The sequence below is a fragment of the Bos javanicus genome, chromosome 22, assembly GCF_032452875.1.
Source record: "Bos javanicus breed banteng chromosome 22, ARS-OSU_banteng_1.0, whole genome shotgun sequence".
NCBI lineage: Eukaryota > Metazoa > Chordata > Mammalia > Artiodactyla > Bovidae > Bos > Bos javanicus.
In genome coordinates this window covers 54,054,345-54,071,626 of record NC_083889.1, presented here as the reverse complement: position 1 = coordinate 54,071,626, position 17,282 = coordinate 54,054,345, and the positions used below count along the sequence as shown (strand labels likewise).

At 46.0% G+C, this 17,282-nt stretch overlaps 1 long non-coding RNA gene across 1 annotated transcript; it reads right to left on the bottom strand.

Moving 5' to 3' along the window:
* Window positions 1-11,282: 11,282 nt before the first annotated feature.
* On the bottom strand, window positions 11,283-16,493 carry LOC133235495 (uncharacterized). Its single transcript, XR_009732564.1, has 2 exons — window positions 16,342-16,493; window positions 11,283-12,908 (listed from the first exon to the last, which is right to left on the bottom strand). It is a non-coding gene; the product is annotated as an uncharacterized LOC133235495 (long non-coding RNA).
* Between the last annotated feature and the right edge of the window lie 789 nt (window positions 16,494-17,282).

The following is a 17,282-nucleotide window of genomic DNA, read 5'->3' as shown; positions in this document are numbered from 1 at the left end:
GAGGAAAGCCAGCTGCCATATTGAGAGCTTCTCTAGGGAGCAAGAGGTCCACGTGGCCTGGAACTGAGGGAAGCCTTTGGCCGTTAGCCAGGGAAGAGCTGCGGGCTTCAGTCCAGTAGCCCATGAGGAACTGAATCTTACGAGAACCACATGAGTGATCTTGAAGCAGGGCCACCCTCGTTTAAGTCTTCAGATGAGACCACTATCCAGACTTACCCCTTGACATCAGCATCATGAGAGACCCTGTGCCTGAAAACCCAGTTAAATAGCGGCAGGATTCCTCACCCAAAGAAATGGTGAGATAAAAAATGTTCATTGCCTTAGTATGCTGAGTTTTGGAAGTGATTTCTTTATGTAGCAATAGATAACTAATATCAATATATATATACTGATTACCTTTTGAATGTGAAACGTCTTGCATTCTTGCAATAAACGTCACTGTCATGAACCATTACCCTAGAAACATTGTTAAATTTGATTTACTATTTTTTTGTTGTTGTTAAGGATTTTTGTGTCTGGGTTCATAAGGAATATTGGTCTGCACTTCTTTCTTTGTTTGAAAAGTATTTATTTGTTTGGCTGCGCTGAGTCTTAGTTGCAGCATGCAGGTTCTTTCAATTGCAGCATGTGAACTCTTAGTTGTGGCACGTGGGATCTACTCACCTGACTAGGGATCGAACCCAGGCCCCCTGGCATTGGGAGCACAAGTCTTAGCCACTGGACCATCAGGGAAATCCCTGTGTTTCTTATGTAATGTGTTTGTCAGGTTTTGATATTAGAGATATGCCTCATAAAGTGAAATCCTTCCTTCTCTATTTTTTGAAAGAGATTATGTGAGATTCATATTATCCCTTCCTTAAATTTTTGATAGCATTGACCAATGAGCCTGGAGTGTTCTTGTAATGAACTTTTTTTCTTATTTATGAATTCAGTTGTCATGTAGATATGGGACAATTCAGATTTTGTTTCTTCTTAGGTCACTTTTTCTCCAGCTTTAAGGATTGAAAGAAAAAGTATATGGGCTGATTACCAAAAGAAAGGCAGTCCTAAGGCTGCTTAGCATAGCAGGTCTGTGCAATGTGAAAGGAGCACCTTGCCTGGAAATGCATTCATAGAGAAGAGTTCAAGGGACCAAGATGGTGGGGAAAGACAGCATGGATGGAAGAGTTATGTTGGAGCAGAAGAGTGAAAAAACACTAGGAGCCTTACGTGCTAGAGAATAGGAGACTTTAAAGAGTTGCTGTGGCTTAAATTGGATTCCCTGATATCTCTGAAAGAAACAGACATTAAAATTAAAATTCTTGTCTACACGAAGCTTAAGAGTGACACCCCTTGGGGACAACAGTATGAACGCTCGGGACAGAGAGGAGGGCTAGTCATAGCTTTGTAAGCATCACTTGTCTGTTACTCTAATGTCACTGAACTTCATTAAAATAATATTACATTATTACCATTGCTTCATAACAAATTACCCCCAAACTCAGTGGCGTATATCAACCATTTATTATTATGCTCGTGGATTCTTTGGGTCAGGAATTTGAACAGTACATAGTAGGAGTGAGTTGTCTCCATGGTGTCTTATAACCCCAGCTCTTCCCAGCTTTTTTCCTCTACCCTCTATGCCTCTAAGCCCGTTCATCTGAAAGTCCTTTACTTTCCTGAACTTGCTCTGCTTTTTCTGTTACTGAGGTCTTTCCTCTGTAAATGCTCTTCCCAATATAGAAAGCTCTTATCTTATTTCCTTGCCTGATTAATTCCTTGTCTCTTTTGGGGACCACTTAGATGCTACCTCCTGTGGAAGTCCTTCCCGACCCTTCGTGCCTGCTTTAAGTATCCTTCCTCCAGGCTCTCAGAATTCTCTGTACTTGCCCATCATAAAGTTCATCACACATTATTTATTTCTTGATTCTGATGTTTGACTCCTCAACCAGGAGGCTAGCTCCAGAGATTGCCTCTGTGCTGTTCAAGTGTTTTCCCGCCCCCTGGCACAGGGCTGAATGTTTCCTTGTTGACTCTATTAATGGGTAAGGCAGACATTGCTCTTCCCTGTCTATAGAAGTGTAAACAGCATGGGGGACAGTAAGAACCAGCCCTAGGCGTGGTCAGTCTATGACACAGCTGAGTAAGTGCAGGTCACACCACCACCCGACACCCTTGTGAAGCCTGGATGCAGGTCTCCAGGTGAACTTGCAGCCACCTTCTCAGCTTTGGTCCTTGGTCTCTGCCACCTGTGCCCACTGTCTTTCCAGCCTGGACATGCCAGGCACCTGTGTCCATGGAGGGAGAAGTCCTTGTTATTAACTTATTTGCATGCATTCATTCACAAACTGCCCAGCGGGAGATGGTGCTGTTGACTTGTCTTGGTAAGACACAGCCAGAGAGATAAAAGTTCTATTCCCATGGTTAAGGTTCCTCCACAACTAAAATATTGGTCTTAATTAAGAAGTAATGCATACAGAGGACACTGGGAACAGTGGCCGTGGGCTACAGAGACAATAGGCTTTTGTGAAAGGAGAACGTGGAAGTTCCATTTGCTCTCATTGCCAGCTTTTTCTCTTTCCCACTTAAGAGTAGTGGCAAAGAGTTTTCTTTTTCTTTTTTCCATTTGGGAAAAAAGTACCCACAAAGTACTTAACTCAGGGGAAAAACAAGCCCAACTGCCAGACAACTCGATCACCCTGTCTCTTAGAAGCTGCTCCTAATGGGTGTGGAATCAATACCATTGAACCCCAGTCTTTCCAGAGCAGACACTTCCAGATGCCTGGCTCTCAGGTGGGAGAGGCCAGGAGGTGAGGCAGGGCTGGACCCGCCAGAGCTGGGCCTGCGAGATCGTAACCAGGCAACAAGCCCACTCTCTGAACCAGGGCAACCAGGAGTGTGTGGCTGGATGGTGAGCAGAATTCAAGACGGCAGTATCTCAAGGCAGAGTCAGAGAGGCCCCGAGGCAGAGAGCTCAGGAGCTCGGTAAATGGAGGAAAGAGCACCTGGTCACCAGAGGAAAGAGTCACGGCGATTTCTGTGGCGATGATGACGACAATGAAATAAGCTTGATACAGAAGCTAGCCCCTAGCCCCGAGGGGAGCTTCCCATACACTTCCTTTTAAAGATGAGCTCATTCTGATACTCAATAAATAACACAGAGGAACACTTAACAAAAGAGCTATACAACTGGCCATTAAGCGTATGATAAAAGTCTCCAATGTTTTAGTCATCAAGGAAATAACAGTTGAAACCACGATGAACAACCTTGCTCAGTCACTAAGTCACTTCCAACTCTACGTGACCCCTTGGACTGTAGCCCACCAGGCTCCTCTGTCTATGGGATTCCCCAGGCAAGAATACTGGAGAGGGTTGCCATTTCCTCCTCCAGGGAATCTTGCCTACCCAGAGATCAAACCCGTGTCTCCTACATTGGCAGGTGGGTTCTTTACCACTCAGCCTCCAGGGAAGCCCATGAGGAATTCATACAGGGAGTCAAAAGAGGAAGAAAAGGCTTTTGGGTTCACAGTAGCTGGAATATTAATGGAACAGGCTGGGATTTCAACAATATAATTCACCTCCTCTTCCTGCTTTGTACTTTATTCAGGTCATCGCAGCAGTGTTCTCTGTTAATTCCGATGTGCTGCTTCTTAATTGCAACCTCACAGCCCTAAGTCCTGTAATTCTTATTGCTATGAAAAACCATTGCATGCCATTCCACACCATTAGGATGGCTAACTTCAGAATGACACCACCTCTTGGTGAGGAAGTGGAACAACCGAAGGTGGGAATGTAAAATGGTATAACCACTTCGGAAATTTGTTTGACAGGTTCTTGTAAAGTTAAACATATATAACACCCACCCTATGACTCCATAGTTCCATTCTTACCCGAGAAAATGAAAATATACATCCACAAAATGATTTGGATATGAATGTTCATAAGCAACTTCATAAATATCCTTAAGCTGAAAACAACCCAAGTGACCATCAAGTTGAGAATGAATGAATCAATTTTCCATAAAATGAAATACAGTCAGTAATTTAAAAGAATGGACTAATAGTATATACATTATGATGAATGAAGCTCATAGGCATTATGCTGAGCCAGAGAACACAGTCATTTCTGTGCAATTTGAGAGCAGCTAAAAACTAATCTATGGTGAGAGGATTCAGAATGAAGTTGAGGGTGGAGAAGGTGACTGGGTGGAACATGAGGGAACTTTCCAGATGATGAAAATGTTCTATATCTGGCTTGCGGTGGTGATTTCAAGGATGTAGACAATTGTCAAAACCTATCAAGCTGAACACCTAAGATCGTTGCTCCTTGCTGTGTGCTAATTATATCTTAATTTAAAAAAAATAAGCCATAGGCAAATTGGAATCTTTAGGTCTAGAAGGACAAGCACAAAACTCATGTTCTGTTGCTCTGATTCCACTCCCATGGCACACAGGATGAATTGATTTCAGCATTCTGTGCCCTTGAACTTCACTGGGGCTTCAGAATATACGTCACAGTGTAGCTCTTCAAGCAATCACTGTCAGTCCACCAATCTGTTAGAGGTCAAAGCCAATACAACTCATTCCTCAACTTCTCTCATTTGGTAAGACCTGGGGAAATTTGAGTTTTCTATAAAAATAATACTCCCATTTCAGAAAGGTTTTAAAATAACTCAAAATCCCACTCTCTTAATACCATCACTAATACCACTGAAGTTTTCAAACAATTAATTGTATTTTGGGCTGCACTGGGTCTTTGTTACTGTCCTGGGCTTCCCCTAGTTGCAGCGAGCAGGGGCTGTCCATCGCTACGGGCGCGGGCTTCTCTCTTGGAGCACAAGCTCTTGGTGCACAGACTTCAGTGGTTGCAGCACGCAGACTCAGTGGTTGTGGCCCGTGGGCTTCACTGCCCCGCAGCATGCGGAATCTTCCTGAAGCGGATATTGAACCTGTGTCCCTGCACTGGCAGGCAGATTCCTATCCACCATACCACTATGGGAGTCCTACCATTGAAGTTTATTTCCTTCTATTCTGTTGTTCTAGGTAGGCATATTTAACATGCATGTGGGTCCTGTTTCTTACTCTTCTAAGCATTTTTCTAGGTTACGTGATAGTGGTCATATCTTCTTTTTATTTTTAAATGGTGGCATAATTCTCTGAGACACTGCACTGTCACTTACTGTCCCTGCCCCTGTGGTGACAGTCACCTCTCGTCTGTTTTCACTCGTCCTGGAAGTATAGTTTTGTTGGGTTTATACATCTAGTTGACAGTTATTTCTATCAGCACGTTGAAAATTCGATCCCACTATCTTCTGGCTTCCATATTTGAGAAGTCAGATGTTGATCTTTATATTTTTGTGGATAATCTATCTTTTCTTTCAGACTTCTTTTAAGATCTTGTTTTTGTTTTTGGTATTCTGTCTTTTCACTATGATGTGTCTTGGACATGGCCTTTTTATGGTTTATTCTGTTTAGGAATTTGATTTCCCCTGATAACTCAGTTGGTAAAGAATCTGCCTGCAATGTAGGAGACCCCTGTTTGGTTCCTGGGTGGAAAAGATCTGCTGGAGAAGGGATAGGCTACCCATTCCACTGTCCTTGGGCTTCCCTTGTGGCTCAGCTGGTAAACAATCTGCCTGCAATGCGGGAGACCTGGGTTTGATCCCTGGGTTGGGAAGATCCCCTGGAGAAGGGAACAGCTACCCACTCCAGTATCCTGGCCTGGAGGATTCCATGGACTGTATAACCCATGGGGTCGCAAAGAGTTGGACATGACTGAGTGACTCTCACTTTTCTAAATATGAGGATTCATATCTTCACTGGATTCTGCAAAAATTCTCAGCTACTATTTCTTTATTATTATTTTTTTAAATAACATTTATTTTAATTGGAGGCTAATTACTTTCTTTAATTATTGCCTCTCCCGCATTCTTTCTATTATCTGCTTTTCTAACCCGGATTAAATGTACGTTGAACCTTTATCACGCCATTCTGTAATTTTCTTAACCAGAGTTTTCCATCCTCTCTGAGCTGTTTTCTGTGTAAATTCTTCAGATTTATACTTGAGTTCATTGATTTTTTTTTCAGATGTGTCTGTTTTGCTTTTCAAATCTTTCATAGATATTTTCATTTCTATTGTAGTCTTCATTTTTAGAAGAAGTCTTATTTGGTTCTTTTATAGTACATTTGCTGCTCATTTGTATGGTTTCTTCTTTTAAATTCTGTTACTTACATAATCATATTAAAATATTTTCAGTTTGAGATTTCTAATATCTAATCTTTATGAGTAACATTTTTCCCCTGCCAAGTCTTACTCATTACGATGGCTTGTTATTGGGGCATTTTCTGGTTTTATATTGTGAGCTCATATATGATGGAACTTTGCCTGTAGGAGTTTTGAGAGACCTGGGTTGGAGGTACATGCTTGTTTCTGTCACGAGTTTTAGGCACTAAAGACCTGGGTCCCTCTAAATTAAATTCTTACCTGGGGACTTTTTGGTGTATTTCAGCGTACAAATCTGTATGAGTGTTGGCCAGTGGCCTTGAAATCTCAGGGGAAGCCTTTTCTCCTCCAGCAGAACTGGTCCTGGGTCCCTGTTTCTTGCAGTCAGCCTCTGATAGGCAGAATGTCTTCTATGTCACCTCGTTTTCAGGGTGTGACCCCCTCTCAGTCCTGGACTGGTGCCAGGTTTGCTGCTGTGTGTCCATATCACTATTCGCATCGAAATCTTGTTCTCCTTTCCCACCCATCCCTCGCCCCAGTCTGCTTCTATGTGAGGAAATTCTCTAAAGATGACCTCAGGCTGTGAAGTGCTTCTTGGTTTTTATTTACCTTCAAGGACTGGCGTTCCCACTAGTTTTCAAATCATGGATGGTTTCCTTACTTTGCTTTCTTGAAGACTGTTTCATTGCTGTAAAGGAGACTCTGTGTGTGTGTGAGAGAGAGAGAGAGTGAGTGTGTTTATCGTGTTAAGATACTTTGACTCAGAATGCTCAAGTTGTTTGCTTCTCTTCTCATTCTGATTCTCTTCATGTTGGCTTGTCATTGTTCATCATATCTATTCTCTTCTTTCTAATTCCATTAATATCTTTGTATTTTTCCTTTGCATTGTCATGATTATTATAAGTTCTTTTATGATGGCAATTTGATTTTGAGCCTTCTATTTCTTACAGTTGTAATATTTTAACTAACTCTTTTATGGTACTTTTTGGTCCTAGATTTGTTTTCTTAATTCTGAAAGTTCTAGTTTAACTTTAGTCTATTGATTTTGTCAACTCACCTTTCAGTTCTTGTGCCATTGAATTCATCAAGTTCATGAGAAGAATCACTCATTGTCTGTTTTCTGAGTTGCGTTTTCCTTTCTTTCATTTTTTTAAGTTTAGATTCTCTCTGGAGTTTTCTTCTTCTTTTTGACTGCACTGCACGGCATGTGCCATCTTAGTTCCTGACCAGGAATGGAACCCACAGCCCCCGCATTGGAAATTTGGAGTCCTAACCCCTACACCGACAGGGAAATCCCCCAAGTTGTGCTTGCTTTTAGAATATGTCCTTCAACTTATCTTTGGCATGCTTTGTCCTTTTTTTGTTTCTGTGTATCCGTGTCTGTTTTCATAGTTTGAACGTGGACCGCCGTATCCACACAGAATATATTCTGTGGGAAATTTCCCCCGAGTATTCCATCTTCCATCTCCCTTTCTGTAACCCGAGAGCATGGGGTGGGGGTGTTCTCCTCATCACTGTGCAGTCCCGAAGCCCTTGCTTTCATCTGAGAAAGAACCTCCCTTCCCCTCTCGGTGGCTGCTTCCACTACTCTTACTCTCCCTCCCACCCCTCACCCAAACAGAAGAGGAAAAGAAAATGTCACATTCTCTCCAGAATAGGTCTATAAGTAGATATCTCAGGATCCTGTTGACTCACCAGCGCTACATGTAGGAGGTAGGCTGCACTCCATCATATTCTGAGTTATTTTTTACCCTTTGTCACCACTTGAATTCTTATGTCATTAGATTATGCCCTTGTCTGGCTCCTACTGGTAAAAATTTCTGGTTTGTTTATGATTGCTCAGTTAGTAAAGAATCTGCCTGCAATGCAGGAGACCCTGGTTCGTTTCCTGCAACGGGAAGATCCCCAGGAGAAGGGAAAGGCTACCTGCTCCAGTATTCTGGCCTGGAGAATTTCTCTATAGTCCATGGGGTCACAAAGAGTCGGACATAACTGAGTGACTTTCACTGTCTTTACTTTCTTTCTTTTTTTTTTGGTTACTGTTTTTGTCATCTCCTTAGGAGATGAAAGCCTCTGTGACCTTATTTCACTTTGTCAGATCAGCTTAGTTTCATCTGTCTTCTATCTTTCATGATTCTCTCAAACTTCCAGCTGTAACAGACATTACTGTCTTCCAGAACTTTTATAGTTTCATTCCTTAGACATACACACAGTCACACACACACACACAGAGTCATAAATATTCTGCTTGAGGAGCTGCCATGTATAAGGACGTGTGAGGTTCCCTTTTACTTAGGGTGGCTCACCAGTTTTGGGCTCATATGGGCTTTTCTGTGCCAACTTGAGAAAGGCTTCCCTTGAACTAAGGCAGTACTCTCAAGCAGTTGCTATACTTCTCTGCTCCACAGTTGGTTCATGTCACCTACAAGAGTTAGGTTCATCAGAGCCCCTCAAACAGGGCAATGTCAGTTACCAGTGTTGGAGCGTGAGGACGTTTCTCTGGGGAAAGAAGCCGCAGTTTTCATCACACGACCTCTCTAAGCCTCTGTTCCGTCATCCGTAAGATGAGGATGATGATAATGGAACCCACCACAGAGGGTCATCATGAGCAACAGTCCCCGAATGTTTTTGTCACCAGGGAGTGGATTGGTGGAAGACAGTTTTCCACGGACAGGACTGAGGGTGGGAGGACGGTGGTTCAGGTGGCATGCACGTGATGGGGAGCAGTGGGGACCAGCAGCTGAAGCTCCTCTCTCTCGCCTACTGCTCACCTCCTGCTGGGTGGTCCATGGCCTGGGGCTTGGGGACCCCTGATCATGTGGATTAAACAATGGAATTCATATTTAATCTTATTTACTTAAGTAAAGCACTTGGCATCAGCCCTAGAATGTAATGAGTACTATTGTTATTCTCAAAGGAGCCCATGTATCCCCAATTTTAATAACTGCTGAAATCGATTTTCCTTCTGGTTTTCTACTGCTGTATAATAGAATGCTCTACAATCCAGTAGCTTGAAGAACAGTTTCTTGTCATTTGCTGATGTGTGGGTTGACTTGGACTCAGCTGTGCCGTTCCCGCTTGGGGGTCTCATACAGTTGCCTTCAGCCATTGGCTGGAGTCATCAGAAGGCTCGACTGGGCTGGCCATGGAGACAGTTCACTCTCACAGCTGATAGTTGATTCTAGCGGGTGGCTGAGAGCTCAGCTGGTGGCAGGCAGAGCACCTCCGCCGGCTTCTCTGTGGGACTTGGGGGCTTTGCACAGCATGGGAGCTGGGTCCTAAGGGCAAGTATCCCAGAAATAAACTACCCAAGAGACCCAGTCATGGACGCCTCAAGCCTCCTTGTGATCTTTTTAAAAATACATTTTTGTTTCTTTGTTGATCTGGTTGTGCTTGGCCTTAGTTGCGGCCGACAGGGTCTCCCATCTACATGCAATGTGCCCTGCATTTTAGTTGCAGCTGTGGGGTCTTTTTTTTTTTTTTTTAAGTTGTGGCATGTGGGGTCTAGTTCCCTGACCAGAGATCAAACCTAGGCCCCCTGCACTGAGTGCAGTCTTAGCCCTGGACCTTCAGGGACGTCTCAAGGCTCTGTGTGGTCTCAGAGAGTGAATACCGGCAGATGTGACTTCTGAGAGGCTTGGTTCAGTTGTCAGGGGATGGGGGGAGCATTTTGGAGGAACTAGCTGCCACAGGTAAAGTTCTCTTCTAGCTCTAATATTCCGCAGTTACATTGTCATAAACTGCTCTCTTTCTCATTTCACCCTCATACCCAATCTTTTGAACTTCCATTTTAAAGATGAGAAGACTAAGTCACAGACAGGTAACAGTAAGATCCTGCACTCCCAGTGCAGGGCCTTGACTCCAGGTCCGGTTTTCTTTGCCCTTGTGTGTTAGTCACTCAGTTGTGTCCGATTCTTTGTGACTCTATGAACTGTAGCCCGCCAGGCTCCTCTCCATGGAATTCTCCAGGCAAGAAATCTGGAGTGGGTAGCCATTCCCATCACCAGAGGATCTTCCCCACCCAGGGATCCAGCCCGTGTCGCCTGCCCTGCAGGCACATTCTTTACTGTCTGAGCCACAGGGAAGCCCTAACGGCTTGTAAATGCGAGCTAAGAGTGCTGGCGTGCATTGAGACCCTGCCCACGTTCCGAGCATGAGGCTGGGCACCCAGAAGAGGCCGAGCATGTGCTTGCTAGTGAAGTAAAGGACTTTTCTTTGAGAATTCACCAAAAGAAAGGATGGCTCAAGTGTGTTTCCCTGAGGTGGTTCACAGGACTTGAGAAATACACACACATTTTCCTTTACTGACTGTATGCAAGACAAGCAAAAATCTCTTCTTGAACAGCCGTCTTGGGGAAGAGAAGTGTAAAACCAAAGCACTCGGGAGCCACAGACCTGGATGGGCATCCACGCTGGGCTGGGACGCCGTGTATCTCTGTGTGGTCACAGAGGAGGATCTTGACAGTTGAGCAGGCCCAGAATTAATCTTTTCCACCATCAAAGTATAGATCAGCTCCCATCTGTCCTGTCTGGGCCTGTAGCTGCCCACACGGAAACAGGCAGCGTCAATTAAACACCCTTAAAATACACCCTTCCTCAGAGGAACTGGGGACAATGAAGTGACATGGTGATTGAAGTTAGGGCTGGAAAGCATTTTGCACTGACAGCCTTCCTCCCCGAGGGCTCTGTGCGAGTTTGCCCGGCCTCCCTGCCAAGGAGGGAGAAGAAATACCAGAGGCTCTGCGGGTCCTCTTTTAGTCTCTCCCTAAAGCTTCACTCTCAATTTTTACTTTCATGCATTGGAGAAGGAAATGGCAACCCACTGCAGTGTTCTTGCCTGGAGAATCCTGGGGACGGCAGAGCCTGGTGGGCTGCCATCTATGGGGTCGCACAGAGTCGGACACGACTGAAGCGACTTAGCAGCAGCAGCAGCAACTGCTGCTCTGCCCAGCACGTCACAGTTTATCAGTTCTCTCACATGCCACTCCCTGGAGACCTTGTGAGCTGGGTTTTGCAGGAAAGGAAAAGCAAGTGGAAAGAAAGAGGGTAACTGGTTCAATAAAATGTACAGGCAGACCTCGTCTTATTGTAATTCACTTTATTGCACTTCAAAGATAATGCATTTGATTTTGGGGGCGGGGTTGGTTTTGTTTTTACAAATTGGCATTCGGGGCAACCCTGTGTCGAGCAAGCTATCAGCGTTGTTTCCCAGTGGCGTTTGCTAACTTCATGTTTCTTGCTCTCATTTTGGTAATTCTCACAACATTTCAAGCTTTTTCACTATGGTTTTATCTGTTATAGTGATCTGTGATTAGCAGTGTTTATGTTACCACTGTTGCCTGTGAAAGGCTCATATGATGGTTAACATTTTTTAGCAATAAAATATTCTTTAATTAAGGTATCTACATTCTTTTTTAGATAGTGCTATTGGACACTTGATAGACCACAGTGTAGTGTAAACATAACTTCCCTGTGCCCTGGGAAGCCAAAACATTCTTGTGACTGCTTTATTGTGATATTCGCTTTACTGCTGTGGTCTGGAATACAATCCATAATATCTCCAAGGGCTGCCTGGAGTTCGTGAAGATCACAGCCACAGGAATGAGTGTCTCTGGATCCTTAATGCCAGTCCCCTCAGTTCCCCTGCGGCTCCCACTGTCCAGCTATTACATGGGGAGCATCCCTGCCTCCGTGCCTCTTGGGGACCACACTGAGCTCCTCGGCCTTCCCCTCCTGCCTTCCCTGGAGCCGCTTGGAGAACAGGACCATCCCGGCCAGGTTGCCGTGGTTCCTGGGTTTCAGCTCTTTATGTTACACAGCACAAGTTGCAACCATGAAACTTTAATTTTTTTCTTCCCAACCTTACATCCTTTAGAAACAGCCCCAGCTGAATATAACAAGGATGCCCTTTGGCACATCTTGCCAATCTTGCGAGTGATTCATAGAGCTCACTTGAGGTGCTCAGGGACATGGGAGCTGCCATGTAGTGAAATGACTGGCTGTGCTGGAAGGCAGCACAGATGGCTCTTAATGAGCTTGCCCTGCTCCTCTGGAGCCATGCGGCGCTGCGGATGGGGTGCACGGGAGAGCCTGGCAGTGCTGTGGTTATGCTGGGCTTCCTCTGGGCCTCCCGGTCTGCTTATCAGCCCAGTGGAGTTCCCAGAGCCTGCCCACAAGCCCATAGCGCAGGCCAGACAGAGCCGCGAGGAGCCAGCCCTGTTCCCTGTGGAGTCTTCCTCCTCTGACAGCCCCAGAGGCATGGCCTTTGGTTGGGTTCCCCAGAAACAGAGCCCAAGACAGGAGTTTACTGGGAGACTGCTCCCGGGTAAACCTGTAGGGGAGTGAGGGAATCAGGATGGAGCAGGGAAGAGGCTGGGCAAACATGGAGGTTGAACTAGGGTCTAGGTTGGCCTGATCCTATGGGGAGCTCAGAGGCGTGAGTCTTTCCATCTGGAGTTCAGGTCTTTGGCCCTTGGACACCCAGTCCAGTCCCTGCCAGCTGTTGGCTGCTTCTGCAGGAGGGCAGAACCTCCCAGGCTCTTCTGGGTCAGGTAGCTCCCTTTATTGAGGACGATTCTCTGGAGGAGGGAGCAGCCATGAAGTGGTTGCCCCCAGAGGCAGCAGCTGGGGGCTGGCTGCACTGGTCAGGAGAAGAGGAGCTCGAGGGCAGGACGCCAGCTGTACCCACTCCAGGTACAATTTCTCACCTGTTGGGAAAATCAAAATGACCAAGCATCTGAAGGTAAGTCACTTGCTGATAGCAAAATGTTGTTTTATATTGTCCCAAGGGTGCCTGCGTGCACGCTCAGTCATATCCATCTCTTTACGACCTCATAGACTTAGCCTGCCAGGCTCTTTCCTCTGTCCATGGGATTTCCCAGGCAAGAATACTGGAGTGAGCTGCCATTTCCTTCTCCAGGGGGTCTCCCTGACCCAGGGATGGAACCCACGTTTCTTGTGACTCTTGGTAAGCAGATTCTCTACCACTGAGGCACCTGGAAACCCATCCCAAGGGTGGGGAGAGGCCAAACACAGCATCATCTCATTCCTCCATCTTACATTACATCTGATTTTCCATGCACAGGACAATCCCTGTGATTGGGGAAGAAGTACAAGCATAAACACCACTGACTCATTACTGACTTCCTTAAACATTCTAACCTCCTATAAGACCAGTGAATGCCATATTTTTTCATCTCACTCCCTCTCTTCTTTCATTCTGAAAAAAGTTGCTGCTGAGATGCATGTGGTGTGGAATACCGCAGTGGTGGAGCTGTGCATTCACCATGTCTGCACGTGTTGTTGCTGGAAGAAACACGGCAGCCATGCAAGGCGACTCAAATATAGAGTGGGCCCCCTCCCAGATTATAAGGATTATAAACAACCTGCCCCTTGGGTACTCGAAGTAAGTACCACGTCAGATGTCAGATGTGCGGCAATGGTCTTTGCTGCTGGCAAACTAGGGAAACAGGAGGGGCAGGACCAGATCATCTTTGTGGGGAGGGGGCATGTCCCTTATTGTTTATAATTTGGGGATGCAAGAGGAGCTCTAGGGGTTCCCTCCTTCTTACTACATTTGCCTTTAATCCAAGGTCAGAGAGTCAGTGTGGGGATTCTTCCTCTTGCTGACCTGTGAAATGAGCCATTATGTGCTAAGCTCTAACTGTGTAAGATATCGGGGGGCTGACTGTGGTGACTAGTTCTTTTGGGTACCATCAGGGAGTCCTGGGTCCCTCAGAGCAAACGTCAGATTCTCCTCAAATGTTCTGATGAGCTCCCTCTCCCCAGAACATAGTTACCCTGCGAAATGGCCATGGGTCCCTTTGGGAAAGTGGTGACGGCAGGGAGTCAGGGCAGCCTAGAGACACTTGGGTTTCCCTGTTAAAATAGCTTCTCCAGGTGGCAGCATTACAGAACTCTGGAAAGGTGGGAAGAGCCTCTTCAAACCGGGAATGAAGAGATATTTTCTGGCAAGAGGATTTGTGGGACTTTGTATCTAGAAGAGGCCAGTTTATCCCAGGCTAAATATAAGATGTCATGTGCATACTTGTGATGTTATCACATTATCTAGAAATTCTGGTCTTCTGAATAACTTGGATCTGGCAACTGCTCTGGTGGCTGTAGTTAAGCTCCAGTTGGCCAAACTAGAGGTTCAGGAGTATAAGGTCAAGTGGCATCATAGTTAGCTGCCATCCTATTTTAGTCCTAAGGACTCCATGATCACCTGGCTATGCCTAAAAGCTCTAAAAGTGGTCAGGCTGTTCTGAGTGCTACCCCAGCCTGTCTGCTGATTGCTGTGACCCCAAGCACCTTCTGGAAGCCGGTGCCACCTCTTGGCCTCAGCCACCTCCATATCCCTTCACCTACCACTGACATCAGGCCGTTTTAGCACCGTCTCTCCCGCAAGCACATCTAAACTACAGGCAAGAGTACAGCACCACTTTTCAAAGATTCCCCTTCTTTCCTTATTCATGTAATTCTCAAGACTTTGGCAAAGAGTGTCTTCAGGGCACTTCCAGGGGATGTGGTTAGGGGATGAGTGACTGGATCTTGTATAATTATTCCAGTCCAAGGTGTATAAAGATGCATCTTTCCTCTATATCAGAGCTTCATAACCTTGAGAATGCATTTTAACCATCTGAGAAGCTTTGACGAAATACTGGTGCCCACGCCCCATCCACAAATATTCTGATTTAATGGGTCTGGAGTGTGACCCTAGCATCAGTATTGTGAAAAGCCCCTCAGATAATTCTAATGTGCAACCATGTTGAGAGCTGCTGTTCTACATCAGGCCATGGAATTTCTAGAACTCTGATTCATGTTGGCTGCCACTGAATTCAGGGTTAAGCCCACCAGTCAATTAGAAAGAATAATTAGAATAGTGATTACTATTCTAATAGTGACGATCTTGAGCGGTAGACTGTTCGATATAGTCTTTTAAACAAGAGCTCTCCAGCATTTCTTGCCTGGTGAATCCCACGGACAGAGGAGGCTGGCGAGCTGCAGTCCACGGGGTCGCCAAGAGTTGGAACGACTGAGCGACTGCACTTTCACTTTTCTCTGGTTGGAGCTCTCCAGCTGACAGATGCAGCTCTATCTACACCCTGTCCCCGCTTCTCTGGCCCAGCATCGTCAGAATCAACCCTCTCACTTGCCTCCATGCTTCTTTCTGGAACAAATTAGCAGGTTCTTACACATCTTTGTTTGCAGATGCCCTTTCTTCCCAGGTTTAACTTTATATCTGGCCTCCTTTGACTATCTTCTGGCCTCCTCTGATGTCTTCTGATAGAGTGAGTGGTGGTGTTGGCCAGCAGTGAGGGGAACTTGGTGGGATTTAGAGGTACCCAGCCAAGTAGCTTCTGTGGGTGAGGCGTTCCAGGTCCTGGAGCAGTCAGGGATGGAAGGGTTTACTGTTCTGAGAAGCATCTGGGGAGGCCAGTTGACCCATCTGGCTGTGAATTCCTCACGCTCTTCATACCATTTGATGGCAGCCTCATTAGATTCCTCTGAGCTTTGCCTTCAATGTGCTCTTCAAGGTGCCCCAGGAAAACACTGTTTTCAAGACTCACCTCTTTGACTGCTCAGTCCCCTTCCTTATTGCCAACTGGCTCTTCACTGCTATCCCTTCCAACTGGGTCAGATAACCAACCCCTCATTCCTACCCAGGGTCCGTAGCTGGCAACAACTTGTAGTCCCAGTTTCTGGATAAGTTTGGTGTCTAGTGGCGAGACTGACTCTAAGTAGGGAAAGCATTTGTTAAAAACACATTACCAGGTGCCTCAGTGGTGAAGACTCCAGCCGCCTGGGCAGGAGACACGGGTTCGGTCCTTGATCTGGGAAGATCCCACATGCTGCGGAACAACTAAGCTCGTGTGCCACAACTACTGCGCCTGTGCTTTAAAGCCTGGCAGCCACGAACTGCTGAGCCCACACCCCACGATTACTGAAGCCCGCTAGCCCATGCTCCACAACAAGGGAAGCCTCCCCAGCGAGAAGCCCACGCACTGAGCATAGCCCCTTCAGAGAGAAGCCCCTGCTCTCTGAAACTAGAGAAAAGCCCAAAGCAGCAGTGGAGAATCAGCACAGCCAAAAGCAATAAATAAATAAATAAATAAAATTATTTTTTAAAACCCACATTACCATAGCTCATAGAAGTGCTAGGAGGGTGGAGAATCAAGCTCACAGCTCAGCTCCCAGAATCACACTGCAGGGCTGACTTGCTGAGCTCATCTCTGCCTCTGGAACTAGAGGAGCCCTCCCCTACTCTGCTCCACCCACTGAGGCTAACTTCTCCCCAGGAAGTGACCTTGTCCCCACTGCTGACCCCGAAAGCTAGATGCCTCTGCCACCACCCTGCAGAAGGTTCTGGGTAGAGCATCTTTCGCTGAGATATGATTTCTGAAATCGTATCTCAGACATATAGATGAGTCTGAGTAGACATGTAGGTCATGTGCCTGTGTCCCAGCAGCTGAGGTGCTGCTGCTGCTACTGCTGCTAAGTCGCTTCAGTTGTGTCTGACTCTGTGCGACCCCGTAGACGGCAGCCCACTAGGCTCCTCTGTCCCTGGGATTCTCCAGGCAAGAACACTGGAGTGGGTTGCCATTTCCTTCTCTAATGCATGAAAGTGAAAAGTGAAAGTGAAGTCGCTCAGTCGTGTCCGACTCTTAGTGACCCCATGAACTGCAGCCTTCCAGGCTCCTCCGTCCATGGGATTTTCCAGGCAAGAGTCCTGGAGTGGGTTGCCATTGCCTTCTCCAAGCTGAGGTGCTAGGGAACTGATTTCTCTGGGTTCTATTCTCTAATTCCTTTATCTTAAGGAATTGGCTTCTGTGATTGCGGGGCTGGCGATTCTGAAGCCCTCAGCGCACCCAGCAGGCTGGAAGCTTTCAGGCAGGAAAGCTAAGATAAGCAGTCTTGAGGCAGGAGTGTTTCTTCCTCAGGGAAACTTGTTTTGCTCTTAAGGCCTTTCAACTGATCAGATAAGGCTTCCCCACGTGATCAATGATAATTTCTTTTACTTAGCGTCAACTAATTGTTGAGGTTAGCCACAGCAACACCCACGTTACTGTTGGATTGAATAA